Source organism: Lissotriton vulgaris, chromosome 6 (assembly GCF_964263255.1).
Source record: "Lissotriton vulgaris chromosome 6, aLisVul1.2, whole genome shotgun sequence".
NCBI classification, from domain to species: Eukaryota; Metazoa; Chordata; class Amphibia; order Caudata; family Salamandridae; genus Lissotriton; species Lissotriton vulgaris.
Genome location: NC_141694.1, coordinates 584,212,772 through 584,233,727, shown reverse-complemented (window position 1 = coordinate 584,233,727; position 20,956 = coordinate 584,212,772). Strand labels below are relative to the sequence as shown.

General features: G+C 51.0%; 1 protein-coding gene across 7 annotated transcripts in view; it reads left to right on the top strand.

Moving 5' to 3' along the window:
* The window catches only part of SYNCRIP (synaptotagmin binding cytoplasmic RNA interacting protein), a 640,060-nt gene that overhangs the window by 500,393 nt on the left and 118,711 nt on the right, over positions 1–20,956 (top strand). The gene's annotated exons all lie outside the window — the stretch shown is intronic.

The following is a 20,956-nucleotide window of genomic DNA, read 5'->3' as shown; positions in this document are numbered from 1 at the left end:
ACAGAGTGCACCCCACAGATTCGGGAGAAGAAAAGACCTACTCTCCATGCAAAACTGAGAAGTGCTGCACCCTGAGCCAGAGAGCCTGAGCCTCGTAGCGTGGCTCCTGAGGGCATAGTTTGCGCATTTGAAACTGCCAGAAAGCACCCTAAGGGTACTTCGGGAGGCACGAAGTCCCAGCACACGCAAGTGCTACGTAGCGAAATGGAAGAGATTTACACTGTGGTGCAGGAGGGAAAAGCTACACAATAAGATGAAAAAGGACTCAACAGTGCTAAAGTACCTCACGCACCTGCTCAACAGAAATCTAAGCTCATCCGCATTGAGAGTTCACTTGGCAGCGATAGTCGCTTACAAGAGAGGAGAAACTTGCAAGAGCTTCTTCACATCATAGGTCGTTAAGAGATTCCTGGAGGGAGCAAAGAGGATTGCACCGCCAAAGAGGGTGCCACCACCTGCATGGATCCTTAACCTAGTCCTAACTGAACTCATGAAGGAACCTTTCAAACCGATTCACAAGGCCTCCCTTGAAATGCTGACCATGAAAACAGCTTTCCTGGTAGCAATCACTACACTGCGCAGAGTGAGCGAACTGCAGGCACGAACACTACAGGAACCCTACATACAGATACACAGCGATAAGGTGGTGATGAGAATGGACCCACACTTCATGCCAAAGGTGGTGTCAAGGTTCCACTTAAATCAAACTATACAGATACAGAGTTTCTTCCAAAAACCGGCAACAAGAGCTGAAAGGGCACTGCACACTCTATACGCCAGAAGGGCAGTCATGCACTACATTGAGAGAACGAAGGAACACAGGAAAACAAAGCAGTTTTGTGTCCTTCGCTAACAGTTTCATGGGGAAACCAGTAACTAAAGTAACAATTGCGCGATATATCGCCCAAGCAATATAGTTCTGCCACAAGCAGGCAGGGCAGGAACTAACAGAGGGGACACGTGCCCACTCTACCAGGAAAAAAGGAGCTACAATAGCTTTCCTAGCTAACAGACTCATTCAGTACATATGCCTGGCGGCAACATGAGCTTCAGTGCACACGTTCACGAAGCATTACTGTGTGGATATACAGATAAACAAGGAAGCACAAGTCGGACAAAGGGTGCTTCAACCCATATTTAATAACCAACGCTCATCTTCCACCCAGACGCCACAAACATGAGAAACCGCTGCAAAGTCTATGCACAGCATAGTGAATCCAGAAAGATTCACGCTGCAAAATGAATAGTTTCTTACCTGTCCTGTAGTTTTGCAGCTTGATCTTTCTGGTTCACTAGCGAACCCACCCACCTCCGCCAAAAAGATGAGGCCGGAGAGATAAGGTGGTTGAAACAAAGACAATACTTGGAAAAGAATCCTTAAAGGTTAAAGCGGTGAAAACTTTAGTTGAACATTGCCATAACTTCGGTAACAAGACGAACACGAGAAAAAAGAATCCGAAGATGGCGCCCAGGAGTGGGAGCTTCCGCAGGAAGCGTGCCGACGTCACCGGAAATACACCAAAGGTGGGACGTCGATGCCCACCTGGGCTCCGAAAAAAAAAAGCAAAGAAAAGACTACGAATCCGGACCCAACCACAAAACCGTGGAAAAATGGACAGCATAGTGAATCCAGAAAGATCATCAAGCTGCAAAACTACACCGACAGGTAAGAAACTATTTGTTATCGATGGTCGCGAGAAGTTCGCAGTGGATATGGGGATGCCGGAGATACCACAGATTAATAGGGGCCACTCGCCCCACCTTTTTATAATTAAGCACAATATGAAGCCAAACCAGTGAGTGATCAGAAATGCCTCTCGCTAGGTGTTTTATCTCCTGGATATGGGTATTTGAGATGCGGGGACCCAAAAATAGTCAATTCTAGATAGTCTCACATGTGCCCCGGAGTGAAAGGTTTATTGAAGAGTGTCGGGGTGAAAGGCCCTCCATCCATCCACCAGCCCCATAGATTCTAGGAAATCGGACAGCCAGCATTGTGAGCGAGCTAGGTCGCGTGGAGGATGACGATCCAGGCCACCAGAAACCACCGAATGCAAATCTCCCAACATCAGGAGTCCCTCCGGGAAGTTCAACAGCGTATCCAGGTCCCTGAATGTAGTTGCCTGGAGGCACATAAATCGAAAGGAAAGTGACCGGATGCCCCTCCCAGGTGCCAGAGACCCCAACGTACCTTCCTCGTATATCCGACCAGGTTTTCTGCACTACAAGGGGGAAGGACTTTCTCATCAATATGCCAACCCCTCGGGAGCCCGAGGTGAAACCTGCGTGGACCAACAACACGTAACCCCCTCTGTGCAATGCCCTACTTGTGTTACCAACTAGATGAGTTTCCTGAAGTAGGATGATATCGGGGACATGACGTTTTATATATTGAAGAACAACGCTAAGTTTAATTTTGTCCCCCAACCCATTGACATTCCAACTTAATAATTTAACCCCACTGTCCCCAACCAGTGCCATGACAAAGTATACAATTTAGAGTTGCAGAACGTGTCGTCACTCCCCCAATCAAACGGCATAACAGTTGCTGATGCGATAAACTTAACCAAACACCCCCTCCCAACAATCCCCCACCCCGCTGCCTTGCACTCTGGGCTTGGAACTGGCCATGAAAAACTTGCAGAGGGCCTGTCGTCCTCGAAAAATATTCAAGATAGAAAAAAGAAAGTTGGGTGGCGCGGATCAAGGCACACCGGTACCGGCCCCTAAAATGTACATATATCCACCCAAATGCAGTCACCCCAGGTCTGATTGAGTCCACGAACCCAAAGGCTACAAAGATAGACACCCCAGCCCCGGAGTCACCAACTCAGGCCGGTTGACTGTTCTCGTTTTCCCCACCACCATGATCGGTCAGGCCTCCATTTTCTCGGCTATCAATCCAGTCCGCTGCGGCCGCGGGATATTTGGAGAACCACACTTTCCCCTCCACCTCAATCCGGAGACGGGCCGGAAAAAGCATGGAGTATTTCAGACCCAGATCCCGGAGGACGCACTTGACCGACATGAATGACCGTCTCTGCCGTTGCACCCTCGGCGTAAAATCCGGGAAAAGGGAAATGTCAGAGTTTTTGTACCGCATGGGCGCACCAGCCCTGGAGTTTTGAAGGATGATGTCTCTGTCACGGAAATTCAAGACCTGCACCAACATAGGCAGCGGGGGATCGCCCATCTTGGGACGGCCACCCGGGACCCTGTGGGCGCGCTCTATGACTAAGAACTTCCTGAGGCCCTTGGGCTGCAAGTGTTTCAGAATGAGGTCCTCAACAAAAAGATCTGGGGTCAGACCCTCTGACTTATCCGGAACCCCCAGGATGTGCAGGTTATTGCAACGCAGGTGGCCTTCGTAGTCTTTCAGCTTGAGGTTGGTAAGCTTACGGAAATCCTGGAGGTCGTAAATCTCTCCCTGGAGCTGTGAGACATCCCCAACAAGACTAGCAGTCAGAAATTCAACCTGCTTGACCTTCTCGTTCAGCTTACCCATTTCGGCCCAGATGAGGTTGACATCAATTGCCACAGTGTCCAAAGAAGCCTTGACGCCAGTGATGGCAGCCATTACATTCTAAGTGAGATTTCTTGCTCCTCTTCACCCATCCCCCCCCCTGGATCCGGAGTCCCTAGACGTTCCGGATAGCTGTGTGTCCTTCGGGGCCGTACAGCGGTCCAGTTTGTTCGACTGGGGAGGCCGCGCTGGCGCAGTCGAGGGACCCAGATGGTATTGTGTCCCTCCTGCCGTCCCGGACACCATCCTCAACCCCGGGGGGAGTAATGTCTTCTGGGTCCACGCAGCACCCAGCCCAGCCACAGAACAGGATCCAGGCAAACACGGTACAGCTGAGCGGCCCGCCTACCTCTGCCGAGGCAGTACTGGGCCATCGTCAAATGGCCTTGTCTCAGGGGGCACCGACCCAACAAGATAGAGGCGTTTTGGTAATGTGGTAGCTGCACCCACCAGATGCAGCGCCCTCGCGGGTGTGGGCAAAAGTCACAGGGAGCCTCCTCGCAGTAGCGCTCCGTTCCCTGCGTCCCAGCGCAGGTCCAGATACCCGGCCTCCCTTCTGCAGCTAGCGGCGGAGGATGAAGGGGGGAAACAATGCGCACTTAGGCACCGCAATAGGATGAAAAGCGGGCGGTGGTGCGGGGCAGTCCGCACACTTTTGTGTAGGCGGTCGCAGGCCGTCCCTGTTCACTGCAGGTTTACGGGGTCCCCCGCCAGGCACGGCTAGAGCGTCTTTCAATGTCCGGCAGCGCCGCCCACCAGATGCGGCGCCACCGCGGGTGCTGGCAAAGGCTCGTGGAGCTCTGGCTCAGCCCACCTGGACACTGAGGGTCCCGGCGTGAGTCCGAATATCAGGCCCCTCCTCTGCAGCAGGCGGATCTTTGGTCTCCGGTAATGGAGAAAGAGCGGAGTTAAAGGGTCCGAGTCAGCTGGACTTCCAACGCAATATACTGCATTCGGGAAGGCGGGATCGTCAACAGGATGGACGGCGGGATGGGGTCGGTCCCGGAGCTGCGCCTCACACGGCCATCTCGCCTTGCTGCTAGGCCACACAATTTCAAGAGGCGCAAACAATTCCTATAATTAATTTCATCTGGCAGGAGGATTTGAAGGTCATGAAAACCCCTGCTTCCATTCTTGCAGTTCTGCCACGCTTAAATAAAAAGTACCAGGCACCAGCCAATTCATTAGCCTAGCCTGTTTAATTGGTCAGCCAAAGCAGGATTCGGTTATGTCACAAGAGGCTCAGCATCGTGCCAGGAATCCTTCTCCTTTGTCGGCCCTCCCGACCGAAAAGGCAGGTGCCTGGTTGCCATTGGTAAGAAATTCTCAACCATGGCAGCGACTACGGTCTGAGCGGCTAATTCCCTTGCCATTCTAAGCCTCTATGATCGGCAAATGTGGTCGGATATTTCTCCTTTTATCAATTTGTTGCCTGAGGCCTCCAAAGCCGAAGCTTTAAAGATACTTCAGAAGGGTGAGAATATCTCTGCCGAGATTGATTGTGCATTTGATATCTCTTCCACAGGTTTTCTTCAACTGGCAAGGGTAGCAGTTCTCCATAGGCAAGGTTGGTTAAGAGCTACCTCTTTTCGCCAAGAAGTGCAAACTAAAATTATTGATATGCCGTTTGATGGAAAATTACTTTTTGGGCAGAACCTAGATGATGCCCTACAAGCAATTAAAAAAGATACTATCTGAAAGAGACACGTTAGTGATAGATTCCTTACCTTAGAATATCCCCAGGCGTTAGACTGGATCCAGAAAAATTTGCGTAGCAATACCCCTGCGCGTCGGCAGGGGTCGTCCGTGGCTCCGCGTCAGTCGTCTGCGTCGTTAGCGCCAGAATGACGTCGTCGGAGTACTTAGACGCTGCCCATGGGCGCTGACGCCAGTTCTTCTTTTTTCCGCGCCAGCTAGCGCAGATCCGGAGAAGCTCTACCCCTTAGTCTTTTTTGACTAAATCTTTTTGATCATTTCTCTACTCGAGTCTTCCGACTCCAACAGTGCCGGTAGGGATGCCAGAGTTTAAACCCTATTCCAAGTGCGACCGACTGATGTCGGTTACCGACCCCCATCGCCGGTGCCTCAAGTGTTTAGGCCTCGACCACAACGACCGCACCTGCTCCGACTTCCGGGCCCTGGCGTCTAAAGCTAGGTGGGAGAGCTTCCGCAAGCGACTGGAACTCCGGCAGCCGGCCCGGCGCCACTCCAGGTCCCGGTCCCACGGGATGTCGAGGGACCGGTCGCGGGGTTGGAGCCCTCGCAGCTCCGGGAGTGGACATCGGACGTCAGGATCCAAGTCCTCAGGTAAGAGGCATGAGACATCATCGTTCCTCCGACCCACCTCGACGCTCGCGCGATGCGGCCGGGGGTTGGGTGACACCACCCACGTGGCTCCGACTGAGTCGCAGTCATCGCCACCTGCCCAAAACCTTCTGGTCCATGGGCAAGACGCGACGCCTGGGGAGATTGAGCGGTACCTCATGGCCTTGAGGTCCCTCCCTCCTCAGCCGGGTTCCGTGGCGCCTCCAGGCCCAACAGCCCTAGCTGGAGGGCCCAGCGGGTCGGCTGCTTCGGCCCCGACGCCATCGGGTGATTTGGCCCCGGTGCCGCTGGCGACTTTAGTCCCAGCGCCGCAGGCCCTCTCTGGATCCGCTTCCAGATCCGGTTCGTCGCTGGTCAACCTCACCGGCGCCGGCCCTGCGGGTGTCGTCCCCGGCGCCTGCTATGGGCGCCGTCCCTGATCCTACCCTTGGTCCGGTTCTGGCGCCCACTACCGACGGCATTTGGAGATTTCTATTTCCATGAACAGGACCCATCTGTTGACCCTGAACTACAGGAGATGGGTGACGAGGGTGATTGGGAGGGGTCTGAGGACCCTCTGGCACGGGAGTGCCAGTCACAACAGGACTGGACATATGAGCTTGGGGAGGCCAGTGGAATTGACACTTTGCCAGACACTGGATTTGTCTCCCCTCCCACCGTAGCTACGGAGGAGGGGGCTGCTTATAGTGTAGTGTTGATGCGGGCGGCCAAGGCCTTAAACCTTGAGCTCCCTGTCGCGGCCTTGAGGACTAACCTCCTCACTGGGGTCCTTAAACCGCAGGCAAGCTCCAATGAGCCTCTGCTGCAGTTTAATGAGGCCTTGTGTGACGTTCTTGTGGGCACTTGGTCCAAGCCCGCCACAGGTCCGCCTGTGGATAGGAACATGGCCAGACGCTACTGCCCGGCCGAGGGCGACCCTTGCTTTTTGTCCTCCCACCCCACCCCCGAGAGCCTGGTCATCCAGGCCTCCACTTCCCAGACCGCATTGCCGACGGCTCCGCCCGATCGGGAATCTAAGAGGTATAAGCAGTTCGGGAGGAAGGTGTTCTCAACCCTGAGTTTGGGACTGCGGTCAGTTACTACCGCATGCCTCTTGGGCCGCTACACCCACACCCTGTGGGACGCGGTCGCGGACGTGCTGCCACAATGTCCGGAGGAGGTCCGGGCAAAACTCACCCAAACCCTTGCGGAGGGTCGAGATGCAGCGCGGTATTCCATCCGGTGTGGGCTGGATACCACGGACTCACTCGGCAGGGCGATGGCAACGACTGTGGCGGTTCGACGCCACGCCTGGTTGAGGTCCGCCAACTTTTCGGCAGATGTCCAGGCCACTCTCCTGGACATGCCGTTTGATGGCCGTCGTCTCTTTGGCGACAAGGCAGACCATGCGCTTAAGCGCTTTAAGGACTCCAGGGCTACGGCCAAGTCCTTGGGCCTCTCGGCCCCACGCCAGCAAACTGGTGCCTTTCGCTCCTTTCGTGGCCACGGAAGGGGCGCCCCAAAACGTGCTGCCAGCCACGCGCCGCAGAATGTTCAACAGCGCGGTGGCGGCCGTGGAAACCGCCGTGGCGGCAGTCGGGGACAACGGTGCGGCCAGTCCACACCTTCCCCCGCAGCACCTGCCTCAAAACCCTCCTATTCCGTGCTTTCAGGCCCATGTGAAGCCAGTGGGGGGCAGGGTTCGCCATCACCTCTTCCTCTGGCGCACCGTCACGTCGGACAGGTGGGTGCTGCAAATCGTCCGAAGGGGCTACTCCCTCCCCTACGAGTCGACCCCTCCAGCCATGCCACCGCAATTCCACTGCGTGTCGGGGGATCACTTGCAACTTCTGCAAGAGGAAGTTATGGCCCTCTTGGCCAAGGGGGCCATCAAGCGCGTTCTTGGGCCAGAAGTAGGGTGTGGTTGTTACTCCCACTACTTTCTGGTACCTAAGAAGGGCAAAGGGGGCCTACGCCCTATCTTGGACCTACGGAACGTCAACTGCTTCCTCCGGGAGTAGAAGTTCAAGATGCTGACTCTGGCTCAGGTCTTAGCTGCCCTGGACCCAGGAGACTGGATGGTAGCGTTGTACTTGCAGGACGCTTATTTTCACACCCCCGTCCTGCCGGCCCACTGGCGTTACCTCAGGTTCACGGTAGGCCATGAGCACTTTCAATTTACCGTGCTCCCCTTCGGCCTTACCAGAGCCCCACAGGTGTTCACCAAAGTGATGGCGGTGGTCCCAGCCCATCTGCGCAGGTTAGGGTTTTCAGTCTTCCCCTACCTCGACAACTGGTTGTTGAAGGCGGGCTCACCCCAGACAGTCATCAGCCACCTCCAGACTACAGCCGATCTCCTGCATCTGCTGGGGTTCTCCATCAACGTACCGAAGTCACACCTGTGTCCCTCTCAGAAGCTCCTCTTCATCTGAGCGGTTCTGGACTCGATGCATTTTCGGGTTTATCGGCCCGAGCTCTGATTCCGATCTTTCAGCCTTTATCCCGGGTCTCGGTCAGGTTGACGCTGAAGCTTCTGGGGCTGATGGCCTCCTGCATCCTTCTGGTGCATCACGCCCGGTGGCGGATGCGGGCTCTGCAGTGGGACGTGAAGTTTCAGTGGGCCCAGCATCAGGGCAACTTGTCCGACCATGTCTTGATCTCGGAGGGCACTGCTAGGCAGTTGAAGTGGTGGCTCACGGACCGCGATTCGGTCAGTGGCAGATCCCTCTCCACACCCCACCCGGAGCACGTAGTTGTGACGGACGCGTCCTTCCTGGGCTTGCGGGACTACATGGGAGAGGCGGAGATCAGAGGTCTCTGGTCTCCGGCGGAGTCCCAGCTCCACATCAACCTTCTGGAGCTGCGGGCGATCCGACTTGCACTGAAGGCATTCCTCCCCTCTGTCGGGGGAGTGTAGTGCAGGTGTTCATGGACAACACCACCGCCATGTGGTACTGCAACAAAAAGGGCGGGGTGGGGTCGTGGACCCTATGCCAGGAGGCTCTGTGCCTCTAGCAATGGCTGGAACATCAGGGTGTGACCCTGGTGGTTCAACACCTGGCAGGTTCCCTGAACGCCAGGGCGGACAAACTCAGCTGTCGGTGCATGATGGATCACGAATGGTGTCTGAACTCTGACATGGGGAGAGCCTTGGTTAGATCTATTTGCCACAGAAGAGAACGCGCAATGTCATCAGTTCTGCACGTTCGAATTTCCAAGGCGGCACTCACTCGGAGATGCTTATTGTCGCAAGTGGAGTTGCGGTCTATTGTACGCTTTTACGCCTATACCACTTCTGCCCAGAGTGCTGAAGATCAGGCCCGACCGGGCCCAGGTTATCCTTGTGGCTCCGGACTGGGCACGAAGATACTGCTATCCCGAGCTACTCAGCATGTCAGTCGATCCCCTGATTCGTCTGCCCCTTCTGGAGGACCTACTGTCGCAGCAGCAGGGGGACGGTCCTCCACCCGAACCTGTCCAGTCTCCACCTACAAGCTTGGAGATTGAGCGGCGACAGTTGAGGCCATTTGACTTGCCTCCCGAAGTCTGTTATGTCATTCTGGCAGCCAGGCGTCCCTCCACAAAGTCGGTATACGCCTGCAGGTGGAACAGATTTGTGGCATGGTGCACAGCAAAGGCTGTGGATCCATTCAGATGCACCCCTTTCTGAGGTTTTCCTCTTCCTTCTTTCTCTTGCCCAGCAGGGCTCTGCTCTGGGCACTATCAAGGGCTACCTTTCTGCACTTTCTGCCTTCTTAAGGCTGCCTGATCAGCCTTCCTTGTTCAAGTCCCCGATTGTAAATAGGTTTTTGAAGGGCATCACACGTTTCCTCCTGTTCCTTTCGTGATCCCCAGTGGGACTTGAATCTTGTACTTACCTACCTAATGTGTACTCCCTTTGAGCCGCTCCATAACTGTCCTCTCCGTCTTCTTACCTTGAAGACTGCTTTCCTGGTTGCCATCACCTCTGCCAGGAGAGTGAGTGAGCTCCAGGCTCTTTCTTCTACACCTCCTTTCCTCTCTGTTCATCCGGACAAGGTTGTGCTGCGCACAAGACCCTCTTTCCTGCCCAAGCTTGTCTCGGCCTTCCACATCAGGCAGTCCATTACCTTGCCCACCTTCTTTCCGCCTCCGCATCCCTCGAAAGAGGAAGAGAGGCTCCACCGTCTGGACCCAAAACGTGCACTCTTACTATCTGGATCGCACACGCCAGTTCCGGGTGGATGGCCAACTCTTTGTTGGTTACGTGGGCGCTAAGAAGGGAAAGGCGGTGCACAAGCGGACCATCTCGCGGTGGATCATCTTGTGTATTCAGGTGTTACTCCTTGGCGAAGAAGGAACCCGCTGTTGGACTACGGGCTCATTCTACCCGGTCCACGGCGACTACCACTGCCCTGAGCCGAGGAGTGCCCTTGCAGGATATTTGCCAGGCAGCTACGTGGGCCTCGCTGCACACGTTATTGCCTGGACAGCCAAGTCCGGAGGGATTGCTTCTTTGGCCGTTCTGTCCTCCAGGACTTTCTGGTGTGATTATTGGTTCGCAGACCTACCACCGGGGTTGGTATTGCTGGGGTATCTATTCTAAGGTTAGGAATCTATCACTAATGTGTTTCTTTCAGATGCACAAGTTACTACTTGTGTAACGATATATCTGTAAGAGTCATTAGTGATAGATTCCTTACCGAACCACCCATCCTCCCCGTTCTGCGAACCGATATCTAGGGTTACGGTCATCCCCTTTCAGGGCCCTAGTTTCATGGCATCAATGTTTGTTCTATCATGGCTCTGCGTATCTGGCGTGGAAAAGCTGTGTATCATAATTGACGTCAGCGTGCATGGGCGGCGTTTAAGTACTCCGACGTCATTCCGGGGCTAACGACGACGAACGTGGAGCCTCCTGTCTACGCCTGCCGGCACGCATGGGGTATTGCTACGCAAAATTTTTCCAGATCCAGTCTGACGCCTGGGGATATTCTAAGGTAAAGAATCTATCACTAACTAATGTCTCTTAAAGACATATCGTTACACAAGCAGTAACTTGTGCGACACTGCATGTACTTTGGGCACTGTGCAATTTAAGAAGCAGCCTTTTCGTGGTGCGAGGGGTCGTGGTTCCTCCAATTCCTTTTGAGGAGGGTATAAGCAGAACAGGCAATATCTGGGACAACAACGCTATTCTTTATCTCGGCAACAGCAAACGTATCGTCAACCACCAGCTGCCTCCTATAAGCAGTATAGGGGAAAATGTTCTTACAGAGGCAGAGATTCCTCAAAAAAGCAGTGACGGCCGCCACCTGCCTTCCACTCTGTTTTACAACCCAGCCAAAGTTGGAGGACGAATCTCCCATTTCTTCTGAAACTGGTCTGCCATCACTACATATTGATGGGTCTTGGACATAGTGTCCGGAAGACACACCCTAGTATTCGTAACATTTTCCCCAATTTCTCCTCCCTGGGATCCTCCTCCTGCCGACCTGAAGGAACTCTTATGCCAAATCAAAGTCATGTTGCAAAAAAGAGCGATCAAAGTGGTCCCAAAATTACAATGGGGTGAAGGTTTCTATTCAAGGTTATTTCTCATCAAGAAAAAATCAGGGGATTGGCGCCCCATCCTGAATCTTCTTTCCCTCAAAACAATCATTTCGGATGTTGTCTCCAAGAAGTTTTCCAATTTCTATCTCAAGGAGATTTTATGACCACACTGGACCTTCAAGATGTCTATTTTCATGTCCCCATGCTACCCAGACACAGAAAATTCCTTCGCTTCAGAGTGGCTGGCAGAGACTTCCAATTCAAGGTCCTTCCTTTCGGCCTTCGCTCCGCGCCCCGAGTTTACCAAGGTTTTGGCACCGGTGGCAGCTCATTTTTGCCAAGTGGGCGTACAAATTTTTCCCTATCTAGACTGCCTTATCAAGGCACAGTCATTTGCAGTGGCAACGAGACACGCTCAAATATGACGGTCTCTGTTTTAGTCACAAGGCCTGTCCATAAACCTGGAGAAGTCACACTTCACTCCCTCTCAAGTTCGCACTTTCTTGGGAACCGTGTCTCAGACAACAAAGGCTTGTCTCAAAGGAAAGACAACAACGGATTTCTAAACTGGCATCTCTTCTACGGACAAAGTCCGTCTCTGTCCGACCGTTCAAGTCGCTTCTGCGAATGCTGTCTTCCTGCATTCCCTTAATTCCCAATTGCCGTCTCAAAATGAGATCATAACTAGAGGAAATCGACCAACAATGGCATCAGGTCTTGGCGTCCTTCGACGATGTGATCGTCATTACTTTCTGGGTGCACAAAGCGTTGATATGGTGGACTCACAAAACAAACTTGTCAGCAGGTGGCTCTTTTGTAGTAGACGATCCAAATCTCATCCTTACAACATATGCTTCCCTCGAGGGAAGGGGCACATCTGCAAGGTCTCGCAGTCCAGGGCAAATTGAATGCTCTGCAACAAACTTGGCACATAAACCTTCTGGAATTACTAGCGATATTCCTGGCGTTATCTTTTCACACCCTCCTTCAAGGTGCTTCAGTGTTGATCCGGACGGACAACACTATAAGCATGCATTATGTGAGCAAACAAAGGGGCACAAGGTCCACTCTACTGTCTCTACAAGCAGAGCAGATCTGGAATTGGGCTATTCGGTATCAAATAACTTTATCAGCAGTTCATGTCCCTGGAGTGTCCAACGCATTGGTGTACTCCCTGAGCAGGTCCATCTCGTCCATACACGCTGGAAAGCATTTTTCAGTGGTGGGGACAGCCCAATCTAGATCTATTTGCGACCAGTCAGAACCGAAAATGCCTATTGTGAGAAGGTGGCCTGATATGCAGTGCTCACTATTCTAGTGAACACTATGTATCAGTCCAGCAACCCTTATTGATGATTGGTTGTAAGTCAACCTTATAGACCAGCTATCCTAGTAGCGTGGATACGAGCAGTCTAAGGCTAAAGACTCGAGAGGGCGTGTTAAGCCAGCTGTTATACCACATATACCCCTTGAACACCAAGTGAAAGGACACCACACAAGTGTTATGAAAATAAACAGTTATTTATTAAGAATCACAACAGCCCTGTACTCTTTGAGGACAGGGTACTAAGCACAAACCAAAACTCTTACAAAAATACTTAAGTTAGCACAGTATATACAAATGCCCGAGGGGCACGGGAAACCATATACTTGAAAAGTGGAATGCGAAATTACTAGCAGGTAAGTACAGTATTACTAGGCTTTGGAATCGCTAGGACTTGACTATAGAATCGTTAGATTACTTCTAGGAGACCCAGGGGACTCGGGTGCAGTGTGTGCACTCTCACGCGAGATGCGGGACAAAGTCTATGGTAGCTAGTAATTGCAAAGTTAGTGTTCTCGGGCGAACCCGACCTGGTAGGGAGAAAACGAAAGTAGATTCCGACCCTTGGATAGTGAGGCTATGCTGGGGCACCGAAATGCCGAAGTTACCTAGCCCAGGGGCTGCAGCTGCATAGGACTCAAAAGACGTCGGGAATCCTCGTTGACGGACCAGGAGCCTGGAAGAAAGAAGTTGCTGGCAGGCGACCAGTGAAGAAAGTTTGGTGGATCCAAGCCTGGATCGATGGAAGATGACACCTGAAAGCAGAGGGGACCAAGTTCGAGACTACTAGCCAGTAGTCAGTGGGCACCAGGAGGGCACCGGATGGTAGCCACCTCGACTAGGTGAGTGGGTGACGCTGGGCTCGGAGATCTCACGGACCAGGAGGCGTTGTCGGCGACCAGGAAGGAGGATCGAGCTGTCCCACGAAGATAGAAGCTGTCGGCGTCGCTGGACCCAGGATTGGGCAACAAAGCCTTGGCAAATTCAAGCCCACGCGGTGGACCTAAAATGGCGTCTGGAGTGGACCAGGAGGGTCCGGGGTGCCTCTCTTGAAGAAGGAAGCAAGGGCCAGTCTGGAGCAACCAGACCAGCAGCAGTGATGTCGTCGGGCGTCGTGAAGAAGGCCACAAGCCAGCCGGCTAGTAGCCACACAGCGCGGTGAGCACGCAAAAGCAGAAGGGCCCCACGCAGATCGTGGAGATGCTGGAGGGCTGATCTTCGGTGCTGGAGCTGCTCAGGGTTGGGGCTTCTCGGACCCCAAAGCACTCACCAGTGGAAGACTCGGTGGGCTTGTTACAAAGAAGTCGTGCAGTCTTGGCGATCGTCGGTCCCTCGAGGTCTCGTCGCACTCACAGTTCTCAGCTTTGCTGTAGAGGTGAGTAGAGGTCAGAGGTGCCAGGGAAGCCGGGTCTCGTCGAGCTGGGTCGTCGGATTCGTGATGAAGGACTTGCAGCAGACCGCAGTGTTCTTAGGATGGTGCCTGCGGATGCAGGGTGACTACTCCTTAGCCACAAGGGAGAATCTTGAGGAAGAAATCTTGAAGTCCTTTCGCAGAAAGTCGTGTCTTGATTCCAAAGATGATCTAATTTGAACAGGGGGACCGCTCCCATCTTTATACTAAAAAAGGGGGCTGACCCGGTGACTAGGTCCTGCCTATGGGTGGGACTAGGAGGGGGGTGGTTACACCCCTCTGCCATGCCGGACTTTCCCCAGGCCAGGGGCTGGTGTGCCCCTGGAACTGGTTCTGACCGGCCTATGCGTAGTGAGCACCGGGGTGCCACTCAGCAGTCACCTTCCTGAAAAGCCCTGCCTACCCAGGATACACAAAACTATGTCTGGGACGGTGCTAGCACCGCCCCTGACAGGAAACCCTTTGTCCAGGCTCCCCTCGCTGGAAGGACTCCCAGCTGCAGGGGGTCAGACTCGTGTCTGTGGTGGCAGCATCCATTTTGTGGAGCTGAGGCTTCGTTTAACTTTAACCGGGGTTCACAGTTACATACATGTTGTGTCCCTCTAGAAGGGTGGAATGCGAGGCGAGGGGTTAGTATTCCAATTCGTATGACACCTTACTCGACATGTTTTGATAAAGCAATACCAAAGATAGCATTTAACCGCGAGGATTATAATGCACTTAAGAGTATATGGTATGCGTTATCATGGAACAGCTATTAGGACTTGGTTCCGCAAGCTGCAGACAGGCTCAGCTCATGCCAGAGCACCATCTCACACGATTCCAAGCACTCTGCCTTCAGGATTGTCAAGGCCTGCCATAGGAGTGACTGATAGGAATCTGTGTGTCCATTTTAGGGTTAGGTATAGGTATACTACACCTACAGCAAAGGGTGATTACACGACTTTGCCCCAGCTGTCATGCATCCAGTTGTGTCAAATTTAGGAGGCCAGCCAGGGGTGGCATAATACATGCTGCAGCCCTGGGTACACCCATGCCCTGAGTTACAGGGTCTCATAGGGTGGCCCAGTACCAATTGGAAATGTACCTAGGGTACATGGAATCCATTTTAAAGAGAGAGCAGTAGGCCTGGGGTCCCGATTGGCAGGATCCCAGGTCGACTATGTCAAAAACCAGCTAAAACACAGGGCAAAAAGTTGGGGGCAACCATAGTCAGGAGGTACCTTCCTACACCAACCTAAACCGGACTCTGTAATCTCGCAAGCTGCACAGAGGAAATCTAGGAATCCTTCGGCTCCTCTTACCACTCCTCCAGATAAGGAAGGCAGGCGTCTGGATAATATAGGCAAAAGATTCTCATCCATGTCCAGTCCGCTACTCAGACCTGCTAACTCTTAAGCTATTCTCGGACGCTATGATTGCCAGATGTGGTGTGATCTATCCCCCTATCTGGATCAGTTGCCGAAGGAAGGAAGCAAAAAGGATTCTTCAAGAGGGCGAAGTAACTGCAGTGGAAATCATTGATTGTGCAATGAATATTGCAACAACTGCGTTTTGATCCTTAGCGGGAGCAGCAGTTTTTCTTCGCCAGGGCTGGTTACGGCCTACTTGGTTCCGTCCAGAACAAAATCTTGGATATGGCTTTTGATGGAGAGGTGCTGTTTGGAAAGCATATTGACGATACCCTCCAAGATATCAAAAAAGATACAGAGACGGCAAAATTCTTGGGGACTCTGCAGTACCACAATTTCCCATTCCGAGGAGCGAGGGGAAAAGGTAACTTGGTATATAGAGGAGGTTATCAACAACAGCGTTACTCCTCTTATGGTTCCCAGTCAATCATACAGGCCTACTTACAATCAACAACAGAACCAATCTTCTTCGTCATTGCCTCGGTCGAACAACAGGGGAAGACCAGGTCGCTAGGGCAGGGTTAACACTAAGCTCCAATAGCGGCATGCTGGCTCTGACTACTGCTTCCTCGCCTCCTGTGTCAACAGTGGGAAGCAGAGTTTCACATTTTCTCTACAACTGGCAACAAATAACATCTGACCGTAGTGTATTGAACATCATGCTTTATGGCCACACCCTTGAGTTTGACCATCCAAGCCCCCTCGCGCCATGGTATCGAAACATCTCCGTCTACTACGATTAGAGATCCATTAAATGCTCCCCAAAGGAGCTATAGAACCGGTCCCGGTCTCCCAAAGGTGACACCTATCTCATCAAACAATCTTTTCAGATGGTTTCTCTACAAGACATCCTTCGTCTTCTCAACTAAGGGGATTTCATATCCACTCTAGATTTAGAGGATGCTTATTTTCACATACCCATCCACCCAGCCCACAGGCGGTATCTTCGCTTCCTAGTAGCCAAGAGCCATTTTCAATTCTGGGTTCTTCCCTTTGGTCTGCGTTCTGCTCCACGGATCTTCAGAGGTATTGGCTCCAGTAGCAGCCTTTCTACGAAGACAAAAGCTTCAAGTCTTCCCTACCTGGACGATTGGTTGATAAAAGCTCCTACCAAACAGGCAGCAGAAGAATCCGTCAATACATGTACACGTCTGTTTGCCAATCTCGGCCTAACGCGAACGATCATTAATCTTCTCTTCTTCCGTCAAGGACAGCCAGATTTCTAGGGTCCATTCTGAACACATCTGAAAACAAGGCTTTCCCGTCATCAGAGACAGGAGAAGTTAATGTCCAAGGCTTCCCTATTGTTAAAAAGGTCACTTTCCGTTCGCCTCTAGAAGTACCTGCTGTGTTCCATCTCTTCAGGCATACCCCTGATTCCTCATTTCATACTAAGAATGCGTCCACTCCATGAAGAGCTAGACTTGCAGTGGTGGCAAGTCGATGGATCCTTCGACAAGATCTCAGTTACTGACACCTTGAGAGATGCCACTTCTTGGTGGATGACCAAGGAAAACATTTCTCAAGGCCTTTCTTTCAAGCTATCCCCGGCTCTTCACATAATAACTACAGACACCTCTCTCGAAGGCTGGGGAGACTGTGATGTAAGCGGCCGATGGTGACCTCAACATCAGCTGTTGCATCTCAATCTGCTACAACTCAGGGCGATTTGCCTAGCCTTACAAGCCTTTCTTCCACTAATACAACAGTCAACAGTCCTTATATGTACGGACAACACGACGGCCATGCATTATCTAAACAAATTGAGGCACCACATCTCGTGTGTTGTCGCAAGAAGCCCAATCAATCTGGGAATGGGCATTTTAACGGGAGTTATCACTCAGAGCAGAACATTTTCCAGATGTCCTCAACAAGGCAGCGGACAAGCTCCGCAGACTCAAATCTGTCAGCCACGAGTGGGAACTGGACAACTTCATTCTACATAAGGTGTTTCGCAGATTTGGCATACCTTCAATAGCCCCTCACGCTGGTCAGTAAGGATCATTAAACCGTTTCTCATGGGACTTTTCAGAGTCTTCCCTCTGGTCAATCCTCCTCCTCCTCCCCTGTGGCATTTGAACTTAGTTCACGCCCAGCTTATGAAGCCTCCTTTTAAACCTATTCACAAGGCAGAGCTGAAATTCCTCTCCTGAAGGGTAGCTCTTCTTCTAGCTTTGACTTCAGCTAGACCTGTGGGAGAATTGCAGGCTCTCACCATTCCGGAACCTTTTCTCCAGTTCAAAAATTAGTTAATTTTATGGACTAACCCAAAATTCGTTCCTAAAGTTCTGTGGGACTTTCATTTGAATGAGCCGGTAAGTCTCACGACTTTTTTCCCTCAACCAGCTACTCCGGCAGAGAAAGCTCTTCACTCTCTGGACGTACAAAGGTGCTTAAAATTCTATCTCGAAAGGACTAAGGACTTGAAAGTCTCCTCAACTATTTGTATCTTTCAGCGACCCGCGTAAGGGTTTATCCCTATCGAAACAGGGGATCGCACGTTGGATTACTAATGCTATCCAATATTGTCACAAGGCAGTGGGCAAGTCCCTGGAAGGTCAAGTCTGTGCTCCTTCCACAAGGGTGATTTCCTGTTCTACATCCCTCTTTGCTGCTGTTCCTCTCCCAAGAGATCTGCCGTGCAGCGACCTGGAGCAGTACACATACGTTTACGAGACATTACTGCCTAGATGCGGCGACGCAGAGTGACACAGCGGTCGGCCAAGCAGTCCTGAGGAATCTTTTTCAGTATTGGTGAGCTTTCCCTTTCATCCCTCCTTCCATGTTATTGTTTTATCAGCTCTTGCACATTTTTGAACCTCATGTGCTGTGTTCTCTTAAGTTTTCTAAGTTTGTTATTGACTATTAATAATGGCTTTATGGTAAAGATGCTATTGATTTGTTCCTGATGTTATAATAGTCATGTTTACAAAAATGTGCTGATAACTGCTGGCTACTCTGATACAAGCTTGGGAATCTATGAAAGTTCCAATACTGGTGTAAGAAAACCAGTTACTTACCTGTAACTTTGTTTCTCCAGTAATGGAAACTTCCAATGATTCCCATGCGACTCGCCCACCTCCCCTGGGAAAGCTCAGCCTCTTCCATTTTCAGTGGTTTGGTTACACAAAGGCTACGAAAAATCTGAGGTTCTGAGTTTCTCCCAGGAGGGTTCCAAGGGGTGAGGTTAATCTGATTGGTGTTTTTTTTTGTTGTTGGTCTCTTTTACTAAAAGAGGTAGATAGGATGCAAACAAGAATGGGCCTAGGCCTGGTTTCTGTTTAATGATGGTTTCCATTGCTTATTTTTGTAAACCGGGGACTCCCATGACGACAGGAAATAATACAAGTATGGGAAATCTATGAAAGTTTCCAATACCGGAGAACCAAAGTTACAGGTAATTAACTTCTTTTCTTCCTCACACGAAAAGTAGCTTTTCTTGTCTTGATCACCTTGCTCAGGAGAATGAGATCCAGGCTTTAACCATATAAGAACCATTCTTACAAATGCATTGTAACAAAGTGGTTCTTTGAACCAATCCAAAATTCCTTCCCAAAGTAATCTCTGCTTTTCATCTTCATCAATCTGTAGGGTTACCAGTGTTATTTCAAAACCCAGATTCCGTAGCCGCGAGAGCTCTTGACACACGTCAAGAGCTATACTTTATTACATCGACAGGACTAAACCTTTTAGAAAGACAAACCAACTGTTTGTAGCCTTTTCTCCACCGCATAAAGGAAACCCCCATCTCTAAAGCTGAAGTTGGCAGGTGGATAGTCAAATGCATTAAAAAATGCTACCAGAAGGCAAAATGCATATTAACAATTCCCCCTAGAGCACACTACATGCAAACTAGGGGCATCCATGGCTTTCTTGTGGAACATTCCCCTAGAAGACATTTGTAAAGCAGCCACATGGTCTACTACACACACCTTCACCAAACACTATTGTGTAGACGTGCAGGCAAAGCAACAGGCTTCTGTAGGCCAAGCTGTGCTTAAGACACTTTTCCAAACCACTGCAACAGATAAATGTGACCACCACTAAGGGAGACCCTGCTGTACAGTCTATGCAAAAGTATGAATTCTGCAGCTCATATGCCTCGAACGTAAAATGCCACTTACCAGTATGCATCTGTTCGTGGCATGTAGAGCTGCAGAATATCATACGCCCACCTGCCGCCCGGAAACCTGTTTCTGTTCCACTGTTATCCTACTTAGGTTCACATGGACATATTTTCTATTTCTTACAAAATCCATCATTTCCCATTATGGCGAAAAACAATCTAGGGATGCACACTATCGTCCAAGGGAGGAGTCCCCTAGCTTGTGACTACAAAGACTTCTTCCAAGACAACAACAAGGTTCAAGCATCCAAACCCAACACCAGATGGCAATCTATGCAAAAGTATGATATTCTGCAGCTCTACATGCCAAGAACAGATGCATACTAGTAAGTAGCATTTTCCTTTCTGGCAGTGTTGTGAGTTAATGATCTTCTGTGAGTTTCAACCACCATTCCACTAATGCCCTCCCCTATAGCAAGTCATAACTTGAGTGTAGAACCAATGTGCTCTAAAGACTCATTTGTTCTGTTGCTCCTAAAGGACATTTCCCAGTTTGGGCAGTGGGGCAGCGTGAATTCAGCTAATTGTGATTTGTGCTTAATCAGTGACCTTCCATTAATTAAGAATCCCCTGAGTAATATCCCCCCACCCCTTATTAAACATGACTTCTAGAGGGGAGGTATGGGATTGGGTGGTAGCTGTATGAAGCGAGGGGTATTGTTCGCCTTAAATCCACATGTAGCAGTGACCAAGGAGCATGTAAGTATTAAGCAGTGTTAACCAGTTTTGGCAGTGAATGTGAAGTTAAAAGTGTGGCTCACATTAATAGAATAAAACAGCTCTGGAGTTAAAAAAAACAGTTTACACTACCTGCGGCACTGGCCCCAAGCTGTTCTAATGCGGTCTTCATTCAATGTGCTATGCCCTCTGCTTACTGATTCGCCAAAGACACCTGGCACTCTAGGGATCAAGGTTGCCACACACTCGACTTACAACTACCAGCCGGTTTGTGCTATCGCAAGACCAAGGGCTAGCAGGTGTGCCAGCTGAGCTAAGAAAAGCAAAGTGCACTGGCAATTACGGCCGCTGACTCTTTACTGCAAGCGTGAACACAGCTTTTATGGTTCATGGGGAGGAGCAATTCCAGCATCCCTCCTGACTTTTGTCTTGGACTGTTAAATGAGCGTAACAGAAATTAATTCCTAGGGTGGAGATCTTGTATTGCAAGTGGGTACCTTTTCCTTCCTTAGAGGCATTCCTTTTACTCTATAAGTGTGCTTGACTTAATGTAACTGGAGAATTTTTGTAAATGCAATGGCACTCTAATGCTTTTAACATCATTGGTTGCAGTGCAGACACAGGCATTGAGGTGGATAGTCTACAC